This window comes from Dromiciops gliroides, chromosome 5 (assembly GCF_019393635.1).
Source record: "Dromiciops gliroides isolate mDroGli1 chromosome 5, mDroGli1.pri, whole genome shotgun sequence".
Taxonomy (NCBI): domain Eukaryota; kingdom Metazoa; phylum Chordata; class Mammalia; order Microbiotheria; family Microbiotheriidae; genus Dromiciops; species Dromiciops gliroides.
Window position 1 is genome coordinate 76784 of NC_057865.1, and position 12743 is coordinate 89526.

A 12743-nucleotide genomic window follows, 5' to 3' on the forward strand; every position below is an offset into this window, starting at 1 on the left:
CCTTTGGGCCTCTCAGCTCCCCTGGACCTCTGGTCCTAACAACATCTTTGCTCTGCAGGATCGGAGCTGGAGATGGGCTGATGGCAGCAGATACAAGTATAAAGCCTGGCATTACCAGCCTCTGCCTGAAGGGAACTACTGTGCAGTGCTTGATACCAGCAGTGGTGAGTGGTGACCTTCTGTCCAAGGAATTCTGGCCTCTCTGGGTCCTCCTCCTCTTACCTTTGGGCTCATCCCCCCTTGTCCTCCTCTGCTCGGCCTTTGAGAAAGGCCTTTGGAGGTCATCAGGTTTATCATGGGATCTCATGGGATCTGGCCTCCACTTTGGTCCCTGACAGTTTGTGCCACCTTCAGGACCCAGGAGAGGTACAAAGTGGGCTGGGGCCCAGGCCCTCATGGCTGTTAGCTACCCCTCAGGCCAAAGGGAGTCTGTGGACAGTGGCTCCCCTGTCCCCACCAATGTGTTTCCATTTGCACTCCTGGGGAGAACTCACCGAAGGTGTTTAATGAAGCCACCCCTTAGGAAGATCTGCAATGAAATGAACCCTTCAATTAATGAATGGGCATGGTTTTCCAGAGATGGCCACACTAGGAAGAGGAAGAGTGAGCTTGCTTAGGGATCATGCATGAGGGGGGGCTCTAATCAGCCTCAGACATCGAATATCTGTGTGACCCTGGGCAAATCACCTCAACTCTTTTTACTTCAGTTTCCTCACCCATAAAGTGGGGATCATTTACTGAACACTGACCTCCCATGCTCCAATGAGATCCTAATGGTAAAGTGCTTATACAGCTCTTGCCTGGCATGTGGTAGGCCTTATGTAAATGTTCTTGCAATTGATTCCATTCAATAAATATTTACTGAGGCCTTCTATGTGTCCGGCACTGTATCAATCACAGGGGAATACAAAAAGAGGCAAAAGACAGTCCCTGCCCTCCAGGAGCTTACAATCTCATGCAAATACATATGTAGAAGCAGGCTCCATAGAGGTGAAATAGGCACTAGAAATGAGTGAGGTTGGAAAAGGCTTCCCATGGAAGGTGAGAGTTTAACTGAGACTTGAAGGAAGCCAGGGAGGTCAGTAGTAGTCAGAGTGGAGGAAGCAGAGCTTTCCAGGCATGGGGGCTGGCCAGAGAGAAGGGCCCAAACTGAGAGTTGGTGCAACAGCCCGGAGCTCTGACGGTTCCCAGACCCTGAGGCCCTCGGGGGATGCCATGGTGGAGGGCCTGCTCCTTGCTGCCACCACGGCTCTGTTGGCCTCCGCTGGGCTTGGAGACTTGGGCAGCTAGTGTCTGAGCTTCAGCTTCCTGGGGACGGTGCCTAGGACCTCCCTGACTCTGCAGGCTGCCTCCATGGCAAGCTTTCGTGGCCCCTCTCATCCCAGCCAATATAACCTGCTAACAGGAGGGCAGGAAAAGGGCCCCAGGCTAGGATTTTGTCTTCTTGACCCTTGTGTGGGGCAAAGATTAGGTTCCAGAGGAGTATATCACCTCAGCATAGATGTTCCCAGTCTTTCTGTCAGCTCCCTTAGAACAGAAGGGGAGCTGAGGAGGCAGGGGCCATGTGCTCCGACCTGGCTCCTTATTGGCAATATGTTCCTCATCAAGTGAGATCAGGGCCCCTTTGGGTAACAGAAAGTCGTAGGTTTCCAGCAGGACTCGTGCTGACCGATGTGTTGTTCCAGGCTGTCTGAGCCAGCTGTGGAAAAGGTTGGTTGGGTCCTTGCTTCAGAAAGCAGGAAAAGTATGTGCTTGAAGAGATGGATCAACTCTTAGAGAAAGGGAGCCAGGGGAGCAAGAGAAGGGGAGGGAATCGAGGGAAGGAGAAGATGAAGAGAAGAGATGAGAGGTCACTGAGGGTGGCCTCAGAGGCCCTGACCTCTCTGTCACACTTCCATTTTCCCCATCCCTCTCTGCCCAGTGGCATTTAGGGTTAGAAGTGATGGGATGAGTTGGGGTTCCCAGGTCAAGTTCCCAGCAGCTCAGATGCTGAGGAAGGCATCTCTGTAGGTGATCCCCACTCATGGCACCAGCTGGGTCCTGAGTGAGCCAGGGCACTTACTGCTGTGTGTCAGGCCCTGGGCTAAGTGCTGGGGCTGTGAAGAAAGGCAAGGAGACCACCCGAGCCCTCAAGGAACTCAAGGTATAATGGGGGAGACAACGTGAAAACAGCAGGGCACCGACAGGCTCTAGACAGGACAAATGGGAGCTGGTTACAAAGGGGAGGCACCGGCACCAAGGATTGCTTTTTGATGAAGCAAGATGCCCCTGTTTGCCCTGGCACATCCAGGGCATGGAGTCCTCACTCTGGGAAAAGATGCAATGATTCTGGTCATTGAAAAGCAGGATGGCCATTGACCACTGAGGCAGATGGTCCATCCAAGACAGAATACTTTTAGGAGGGTGACGAAGAGCCTGGGGCAGGGGGCCCTGGGGCAGCAGACAAGACCTCTGCCAACAGCACATGCACGAGTGGCCTGCCCACAGCTATGCTTCTGCCAGCCACAGGGAGGACAGAAGGCCCGAGACAAGACCATACTTGGAGGAGGGTCCAAGCCAGCCTTACACACTCAAAGGGCACCAGACACAGCCCTTGGTGGTTAATGTGCCTCACTATGCTAATGATTATGCTGTGTTCATTATGCTTGTGGATTTGGGAAGGTCCCCTTTGTGGACCTTGGTAGCACCTGTGCAAAATGATGCCGTTGGACTAGAGCAGGTCAAAGATCCCTCCAGCCTGGACATTGGGTGACTCTCTGAGAGTCATAATGTCCTAAGGGCGAAGGGTGAATTCCAGGCTGCCAGCCCTGAGTAAAGGAAGTCCTCAGCTTTCACGTTGAACCCTCGGACCCTCTTCAGGCTCTATGGAGGAGGGGAGGGGAGGAAAGGGAGGGGAGATTGTCTGAGTTCTTTGGGGAGGGGGGCTCCAGTGATTGCTCCGAGACAGGGATTGGAAAGAAAGTGTTAGGGCATGTTGGAGAGCCAAGGGCAGCAGAGGACATGCTTTTCAAGGTCCCCAAGCTCTGTCTCCATTTTGTGGGGCTCCTCTGTCTCTCAGAGTGGAGCATGAAGGTGAAGTGAGGAGTAGAAGTGACATCGAGTCCCTTGAGGGAGAGGAAGGCTCAGGGATGTGTGTAGGCGTAGCCATCTTGGAAGTAGAGTCCTGACTGGAGATGGCATTGAGGATGGGAATGGAGGACAGATTATCTGATGCTGAGTTTTGGGGAGAGTCAGGCCTTGGACCCACCTGCGATGACAAGGAATAGTCTACATCTGCATGCATCCCCTGCCTTTGGCACAAGAACTTGAAAAAAGCCATTGAATTCCACTGGTGGGGATCCTGGGCGCGCTCACACGGGTTGTTTCTCTTTGCAGACCCTCCAGTATGGCAGCCAGAGGCCTGCGATGGTGCCCACGGCTTCATTTGCCAATTCCTACCCTAGAGAATCCTGGGACTCGATCACCAGGGAATGTCTTCTGACTGAGGCATTAACTAGAGGCTTTTTCCTAGGGGTCTGTCTGCTTGTCTTACTCCTGGATCTTTGCTTTTCTCCTGGAGCTGATTGCATAGATGAGCACCCGACCCATCTCACTTTCATCCCCATTGTTTACTGGATTTCACTCTGTGACCTGATAATAAACTTTTTTCTGGGTAAACAGCTCCTCAAGGCTCCTTTCTTGTCCTGCAAAGACACATGCAGTTCTCCATGGCTCATATGTGAAGCAGAGAAGCCCATGAGTTTAAAACAGGGTCTGAACGTGAAGATAGGATCAAGTGACTGATCAATCAACCCACATATATCACATGCCTGCTCCATGCCAGGCACAGCGCTAACCACTGGGGATACAACGGGGTCGAAAGACTGAGTGCCTTCCAGGAGGGCGTCATTGAATGGGGGAGACAAGGGGCAAGCAAATAGGTACAAACAGTCTCTGGACACGATAAATAGGACATAATTAAGAGAGGAGAGGCACTGGGGTGAGGAATTTAGAGGGGCAAGGAAAGCCTTCCTGTAGAGGGTGGGATGACAGCAGAGAGGAGGAGGGAGAGCCTTCCGGGCTTGGGGGACGACCAGAGAAAATGTCCAGAGCCAAGAGATGGAGCGTCTTGTTCATGCAACATCCGGGAGGTCAATGTCCCTGTACTGATGAGTGCATGACTTGGAGTAAGGTGTAACAGGGCAGGAAAGGCGGGAGGAGGCTGCATTATGGGGGGTTTGAATTGCAGACAGGGTTCCTGGAGGGGCCCTATCTAGACAGCCTCTGGAGGTTATGACAATAGGGGAGGGAGTGACGTGGTCAGATGCTCACTTTCGGAAAATCCTTTGGGTGCATGAACGGAGAGCGTACTGGAGGGGAGAGAGCTGAGGCAGGCTCCCCAACCCTAACTAATTCTCATTGCATTCCTGGAGAAGACCAAGTCAAGATCTCCAGCCCTGTTCTAGAGAAGACCCTTATGGCCTCATCAAGCTCCCTCCTGTTCTGTGGGGCCAGTGGCACAATGGAGAATGTGTCTGACTATGGATTCGAAGTTTCCAGATTGGGCTTCTGACCATCGCAGCTTTGGACAGTGTTTCTGTGTTTGCTTTTTTCTTGAGAGGGAACTGACATTTGCTAAGATAGTGAGCTTTTCGTGCTGTTATTGAGCTCCTGATAATTGTCAGGCTCTACGCTCACAGGGGCATCCCTGGCCTCACCTAATTTACTGAGAATACAGAGGTGATGCAATCACTTGTCTACCCTCAAAAGAGCTTGGGAAAAAAGGGGGGGGGGCGGGCAGCTAGGTTGTCCAGTGGATAAAGCAGTGGCCCTAGATTCAGGATGACCTGAGTTGAAATCCAGCCTCAGAGTCTTTACAACTATTAACTGTGTGACCCTGAACAAGTGTCTTAACCCTCATTTCCCTGCCCCCCTCCCAAAAGAACAAAAGAATTTGGGAGTGGGAAAAAAAGACAGAGGGAAGAGGGAAAGGGAGGGAGAGAGGGAGAGGAGAGACAGTGACAGAGACCGAGATGGGGGGGGGGAGGAGAGAGGGGGAGAGAGAGAGAAACAGACAGGAAGACAGAGAGAGAGAGAGAGAGAGAGAGAGAGAGAGAGAGGGAGGGAGAGAGATTCCTTCCTGGTAATTTCCACCCATTTCTCCTAAGTCTAGCAGGGGAAAGAGAAATAAAATTCAATTTTTTTCCTATATCTATTTTTTAAATAATAATCATTTTTATTTATAATTTTGAATTCCAGATTTTATCCCTCCTTCTCTCTCTCCACTCTCCTCTCCCTGAGACATTAAGCAATCAGATATGGGTTATAAGTGTACAATTATGGAAAATATTACCATATTAGTGTACAAAGAATTTATCATTAATAAGTATAACTAACCTGGAAATTATATAATTTTATTTATGAAAAATTATAATTATATAAAAAAATTATAGGTTTAGGAAAATTATAATTGGGCCGTAAGTCCCTTTGTGGTCGCCATTCAAATGTGGAAATATTTTGACTGACTAGCCTAATTTTGGGAGACTAATTTGACTGGGGTACTTAATCTGGGACTCTTGACTAACTGCCTATCTGACTGCTATTAACTTAGTCTGGGCCGTTTATAAAGTTCCACCACATTGCTCCCAAATTGATAAGCCAAGGACTAAGAAGGCTCTTAACTAAATAATCAGAGCAGAGTTTATTTATGAGATACTATTTAAAATTAAGAATACAGGGAAATAAAATGTACAACCTGACTGCTTTCCAGTGCTTCCTTTCACCTGCTGAGCCTGGAACCTTTTTAATACAAAAAGGGTCTTAGCTGTCTTTCGCCTCAGGGTATGTTACACTTACCCTGCTCAGCTAACTTTCTTCTAACTCCTCTTAATCTTCACTTTCTCCAACTTGTACCCTGTGCTGACTGATTCTGTGCTCTCCGCTGCCTCCTGGTCAGTTTGTCTGTCTGTCTGTCTGTCTGTCTGCTCCATCAGTCTGCCCTCTGCCGACTTTGGGGCCCCTCTAATCTTGTCCCCCTCTCTTAATCTTGTCCGCCGGCCTTTCCTCCTTGCTCCTCGTCCTGAGTTACTGTTTGTCTTGTCCCCCCCCCCTTTTGTTTACCCCCAGGTCTATATATATCTTTCCTTTTTTCCACTCAAATCTCAGGGCTTTCTGTGCCCCCACAGACCAAGCTAATCTTTCAGCCAGGGCTGCAGATGGGGGGCAGGCTCGAGCCTCACAAGCCCAGCCTGGACAAGCCCAGGATCTCTAGGATACCTCCGCTCAGGTCGGAGGGAGCTGGGGGCTTTTTCCCCCAGCTGTCTGACCTGGCATCTTTTATAGCCCACGGGGCTTTTTGGCTCAGCTGAAGCAGAGGAGGAGGGGCACCAGCACCTCCCACACAGAAGAGACCCTGAGGGCCTAAAGCTTTCTAATCTCGGCCCAAAGGTAGGGTCCCCAAATCAAAATAAATTTCCACATTAGTCATTTTGTACAAGAAAACTTAAGTAAAAGAAAAAATGGAAGAAAGTAGAAAATAGCAGGCTTCAGTCTGTTCCATCAATATCAGTTCTTTCTCTGGAGGTGGTTAGTGTGTTTTATCATTAGTCCTTTGGGATTGTCTAGGATCATTGTATTGCTCAGAATATTTAAGTTATTCAAAGTTCTTCATCAAACAGTATTGCTGTCTCTGTGCACAAGGTTCTCTTGGTTCTGCTCACTTCACTATACATCAGTTCATACAAGTCTTCCCAGGCCTTTTTGAAATCATACTGCTTGTCATTTCTTATAAAACAGTAATATTCCATCATCATCAAATACTACAGCTTCTTTAGCCATTTCTCAATTAATGGGCGTACCTTTGATTTCCAGAAAGTCACATTTAAAAAAAAAAATCTGTCGTACCTTCAGACTCTTGAAGAAAGTTTTCTTTAAGATTGTTTTGTGCTTTAACTTGTATTTAAATATGTTCAAATTTTTCACAAAAGTAATTGTATACTTAATAAAAAGGTATTATTTGAAATTATTGAATAATTTTATATTGTATTCTGAGTCAAGGTACATTCACATTTTTTGTGATCACTTTATCCTCAGTGTGCCTGCTCTCCGGCCCCTCTGTGGGCTTCAGGACTGCAGCCCCGAGGACACATAGGGAGCACCCCAGATGTCACTGTGACGAGTCAGGGCAATGAGTATTTGCCCTATTAAGTGCTTCCTGTGTGTAACCATAGAGTGTCCTTGGAAACCGAGCATCTCATCATTTCTTATGGCCCAATGATGGTCCATGGCCATCACAGCCCAAAGGGGTCTCACCATTCCCCACGAGGCAGGCATTGGGGCAGCTATGACAAGACCTGCTGTGAATACTTTGGAACAGAGTGCCTTGTCCTCTTGCTTTGGCCTCTTTGGAGCCTTAGCAGGGGTAGGGCAGGGCCCGGGGCGATGTGCAGTCACTTTAGGCCCTGCAGCATTTCCCAGCTCCACCCATCATGCCCAAAGAGCCATGGAGGAGCAACTTGGATTGGATTGGAAACCAGAACTGGGCTGCCTTCAAAAAGCCATTGATCTCTTCATGAAGGCTCTTTCCAGACTAAGCTGGCAGCTGGCATTGGGGGAGGGGGAGGCTGTCTGGGTGGGTGAGAGGCCTCAGGGCCTCCAATACCAGCCTATTTCTCAGATAGATGGAGGGAGGATTCCCTCGCCTTAACTGGTGCTTCCCTTTCCCAACCAGGCCAAAGCCGAGGTCTGGATTGGAAGTGAGGCCAGTGACCTTGGCTCAGATTCTCACACATTCAGTTAACCCAAGTGTGAACTTTTAACTCTGTTATTTGTTCATTGTACAGAAATAAAATCAGATCCCTAAAAGAACATATCTGTTTGGCCTCATAATCTAGTCAACAAGGCCTACCCACATCCCAGAGAGTTTTTCCTGGGTTGTACAAAAGAACAGATTGAGAGAATCCCTCCACCCTCCCTTAGAACAAATGACAGTTGAGAACATGATTTGGAAAGGTCAAGTCAGTTCCTGGAACTGTCTGAATTAACACCCAAGCCTAATCAGAGCTGACATTTATAGAGCCTCCCCAAGTTGATCCAGCCATCCCAAAGTGTCAGCCACCACCAAGAGGAAGCCCATCTGCTTTCCTCCATCACTTCTCATTCCTCTGGATCATCTCTGGCTCCCAGCACAAGGCATGCCAGCCCTGTCTCCTCTCCATGCCGGTCCTGCAGGGGCTCCATGCCCAGAAGCAAAAAGCCCTGACCCAAAGCATGCCAAGGGATTGCTGCCAAGTGGGTTCCCAGTTTCAGACTGTCAGAATTGCAGGGTCATGACTAGACTCTTTCCCTAAGGGGCCATGCACCTTCTAGATGTTCTGTGTCCCTGGGACCTGTCTGTGCCTGACGTTCAGGGAATAATTCAAACTTGTTAAGGAAGTAAACCCATTCCACTGAATTTATCAAAGGCAAGGTTTTACTAGAATCCTGTGTGGGAAGAAGACCACAGGCTGCAATTTAGACTGGACTATTTCTCTTCACAGGCGAATTTTTATATGTTCCAACAGAACAAAGACCATATTTTAACACTACTAACAGTTTGTACAGAAAGAACAAACCTGTGACTTAGCTCAGAGAAACGGGACACCAGGCAATAAATATTTATTAAGCACCTACTATGGGCTACCCCATGCTTGGTATCTTAGGGCTCCCAAGAAAGGCAAGTGCAGTTAATGCCTTTCAAATGAACAATGAAAACGAGGGCCCATTCTAAGTTTAAAGTAACACTCCAAAGTCCTGACCTCACTCTGTTGCCTGTCACAGATCAGTGGCTAATTGCTCAGTGACAAATTGGAGCATTCTGCTTATTGCTTTATTATCACTAAACTTCTAGACACACCTGTATAACACATGCACGAGGCTCTGCCCTTCTGGGATTCCCTAGTGACCAGATTCCCCAAAACCATTTGGGGGTGGGGGTGAGCACTAGTAAATAGCTCCAAGAAAAATGTAGCCATGGAATGGGTTAGGGTTTAATCAGCATCAATAACATTTTCTCCATCACAAATGCCTCCATCAGAGGAGGACAGGTGGTTCAGTGCATTCTAACTGTGTAACCCTAGGCAAGTCACTTGATATTTGCCTCAGTTTCTTGAACTGTAAAATGGAGGGGAAACTGGAAGATAGTATGGCAGAAACTAAGCATAGACCAACATCTTACACGATATACCAAAATAAGGTCAAAATGGGTACAGGATTTAGACATAAAGGGTGATACCATAGGTAAATTAGGAGAAGAAGGAATAGTTTGCCTCTCAAACCTATGGAGAGCAGAACAATTTATGACCAAACAAGAGACAGAGGATATTATGAAATGCAAAATGGATCATTTTGATTATATTAAATTAAAAAGGGTTTGTACAAACAGAAGCAATGCAGCCAAAATTAGAAGGGAAGAAGAAAGATGGGAAACCATTTTTACAGCCAGTATTTCTGATAAAGGTCTCATTTCTAAAATATATAGGGAACCAAATCAAATTTATAAGAATGCCAGTCATTCCCCAATTGAGAAATGGTCAAAGGATATGAGCAGGCAGTTTTCAGATGAAGAAACAAAAGCCATTTATTGCCACATAAAAAATTGCTCTAAATCACTGTTGACTAGAGAAATTCAGATTAAAACAACTCTGAGGTATCCCTTCACACCTATCAGATTGTCTAATATGACCAAAAAAAGGAAAATAATATATGTTGGAGAAGGTGTGGAAAAAATATGGAACACTGATGTATTGTCGGTGGAGTTGTGAGCTGATTGAACCATTCTAGAGAGCAATGTGGAACTGTGCCCAAAGGGCTATGGGACTGTGCATACCCCTTGACCCAATAATACCACTACTAGGTCTATATCCCAAAGAGATCATAGAAAAGGGAAAAGAACCCACACGTACAAAAATATTTATAGCAGCTCTCTTTGTGGTGGCAAGGAACTGGAAATCGAGGGAATGCCCATCAGTTGGGGAATGACTGAACAAGTTGTGGTATATTAATGTAATGGAATACTATTTTGCTTTAAGAAATGATGAGCAGGCAGATTTCAGAAAAACCTGGAAAGGCTTAAGGGGACTGATGCTGAGTGAAGTGAGCAGAACCAGGAGACCATTGTACACAGTAACAGCAGCATTGTATGATGATCAACTGTGATAGACTTGGCTCTTCTCAGCAGTGCAATGATCCAAGACAATTCCTTTTTTTTTCCGTGAAGCAATTGGGGTTAAGTGACTTGCTCACATCTCACAGCTAGTAAGTGTTAAGTGTCTGAGGCTGGATTTGAACTCAGGTCCTCCTGACTCCAGGCCGGTGCTCTGTCCACTGCTCCACCTAGCTGTCCCTAAGACAATTCCAAAAGACTCTGAATAGAAAATGCTCTCCACATCCAGAAAAATGAACTGTGGATTCTGAATGTAGATTGAACCATATTGTTTCTACTTCTTGGTTGTTGTTTTTGTCTTTATTAAGGTTTTTCCCTTGTGTTCTGATTCTTCTTTCACAACATGACTAATGCACAAATGTGTTTAATGTAATTGTACATATATAACCTCTATCAGATTGCTTTCTGTCTTGGGGAGGGGGGAGGGAAGGGAGTGAGGGAGAAACACATCTGGAACTAAATATCTTATGAAAACAAATATTGAAAACTATTTTACATGTAACTGGAAAATAATAAAACACTTTTATGATAAACAAAAACCCTGTAAAATGGAGATAATAGCAGCACCTACCTCATAGGGTTGTGTGAGGATCAAAGGAGATTATCTGTAAAACACTTAGCAGAGGGGGCAGCTAAGTGGCGCACTGGCCCTGGATTCAGGAGGACCTGAGTTCATATCTGATCTCAGACACTTGACACTTACTAGCTGTGTGACCTTGGGCAAGTCACTTAACCCTCATTGCCCGGCAAAAATTAAAAAAAACAAAACAAAAACCACTTAGCAGAATGCCTGGCACGTAATGGGTAATCTAGATACATAGATGGGAGGAAGGAAGGAAGGAAGGAGGGAAAGATGGATGGATGAATGAATGAATAGATAGATACATAATGGATGGAAGGAATGAAGTATAGATGGATGAAAAGATAGATAGATGGATAGGTGGATAGAGACAGATGATGGAAGGAAGGATAAATGGATGGTTGAATAGATAGATGGATGAATGGAGAGAGACATAGATAATGGAAGGGAGGAGAGATGGATGAATGGATGCATGGATGGATAGACAGATAAAATATGTATTCCCTTCCATCACTTTCTTAAATCTAGACAATCAACTGAACAGTAAACCAAGCTCTCATTTGTGGTATTTGCCTATGTTTTACCTGTCAGTGCTCATACTGAACATATAACAATCAGCTCTTGCAAACCAGTTCCATCTGGCCCCAGCACACGCCTAGTCTTATCCCTATCACCCCTGACCTGGGCCCAATCTTCCCGAGCCCTGCATGTGGCCAGACTCCTCTAGAGGCAGCTGTACGCCCTGCCTGCTTGCCGAAGCCTGCTTCTTTGTGCCCTGTTTTGGTGAAATACCCTCCAGACAGATCCCTGGGACCAAAAGTGCTGACTCCTGCCTAAGATTCCTCCACTGTAAATGGGTAAATAGCACGCACCTCTCAGGATCTGGGGGAGGATCCGATGGAGACACACCTCTAAAGACCCTGCATATATACACACGTTTTCCCCGGGCTGATTATTTCCACTCTCTCTGGTCGAAAGCTGATTTGTACATAAGGCTTTGCCTGTTTTCTCTGTCCCTAGGCTGGGAGCGCCTCGAGGGCCGGTCTTTTCTCTTTCTTTGTAGCCCCAGTGCTTAGCACAGCGCCTGTCACGCAGTAGACGCTTCATCAATGCTCATTAGCGGCTATTTTGATTTTTTTTTTTAGTAGCTCAGGCATGAAGCGGTGTCCTCAGTGAGATCAGACAACCCCTCCTCCTGCTGGGAAAGGCTGAGGAAACTCCCGAAACTGACCCAGTCCTACTGGGCAGATGGGATGGTCCGCCAGATCTCGTGCCGTACCTTCCCACGACTTCAAGCTCCGGGGCACAGAAAGAACCGCCGAGGGCGGCGGCGAAGTTCGGAGATTAAGACTCGGAGGGTGTAAGGGAACCTTCAGGACACCCGGGGCCACTTACGTATGCCACTGACTCCTCTGAGTCCCGCCAAGCTTAGCACAGTCTGGCAGGTAGCAAGAGCTCAACAAATGCTTCGTGTTTCAGGAAATGTTTCCTCCCTCAGAAAAACGAACGAACGAACGAAGGAAGGGCGGAGGGGAAAAAAATAAGAACAGAAAAAGTGACGACACTACCAGCCGAGCCAGCCAGGAGTCGAACCTGGAATCTTCTGATCCGTAGTCAGACGCGTTCTCCATTGTGCCACTGGCTCCACGCACTGCTCACTGCCGCCAGGAGGGTCCTCCTGGCTGAACAGTCTGCGCCTTTGGGCCCAGTGGCTCTGTCTGTTCAGTTCAAACATATCGCACCCCCCCCCACCCCCCTTCGCCTCGACCCCGCAGGACAAAGAGGGCGTGCTGGGGGACCGCGCTTGCCCCCTGCCCGCTTCTTGCCTCGGGATTCTTCTTTCTTTGGGGATGATTTGTTCGGATTTTGGTTTTGACGCTTTAAGATCCCCCTCCACTCCAGGCGGGCCCTCGACCGCCGCCGGACGCGAGGAGGCCGGGAGGCCGGGAGGCCCAAAGTCGAGGCTGAGTCGGAGATGCTGTG

At 47.6% G+C, this 12743-nt stretch overlaps 1 non-coding gene across 1 annotated transcript; it reads right to left on the minus strand.

Annotated features, from left to right (window-relative positions):
• Nucleotides 1-12332: 12332 nt before the first annotated feature.
• Nucleotides 12333-12405, minus strand: TRNAR-ACG. Its single transcript has one exon. It is a non-coding gene; the product is annotated as a tRNA-Arg (tRNA).
• Nucleotides 12406-12743: the final 338 nt, after the last annotated feature.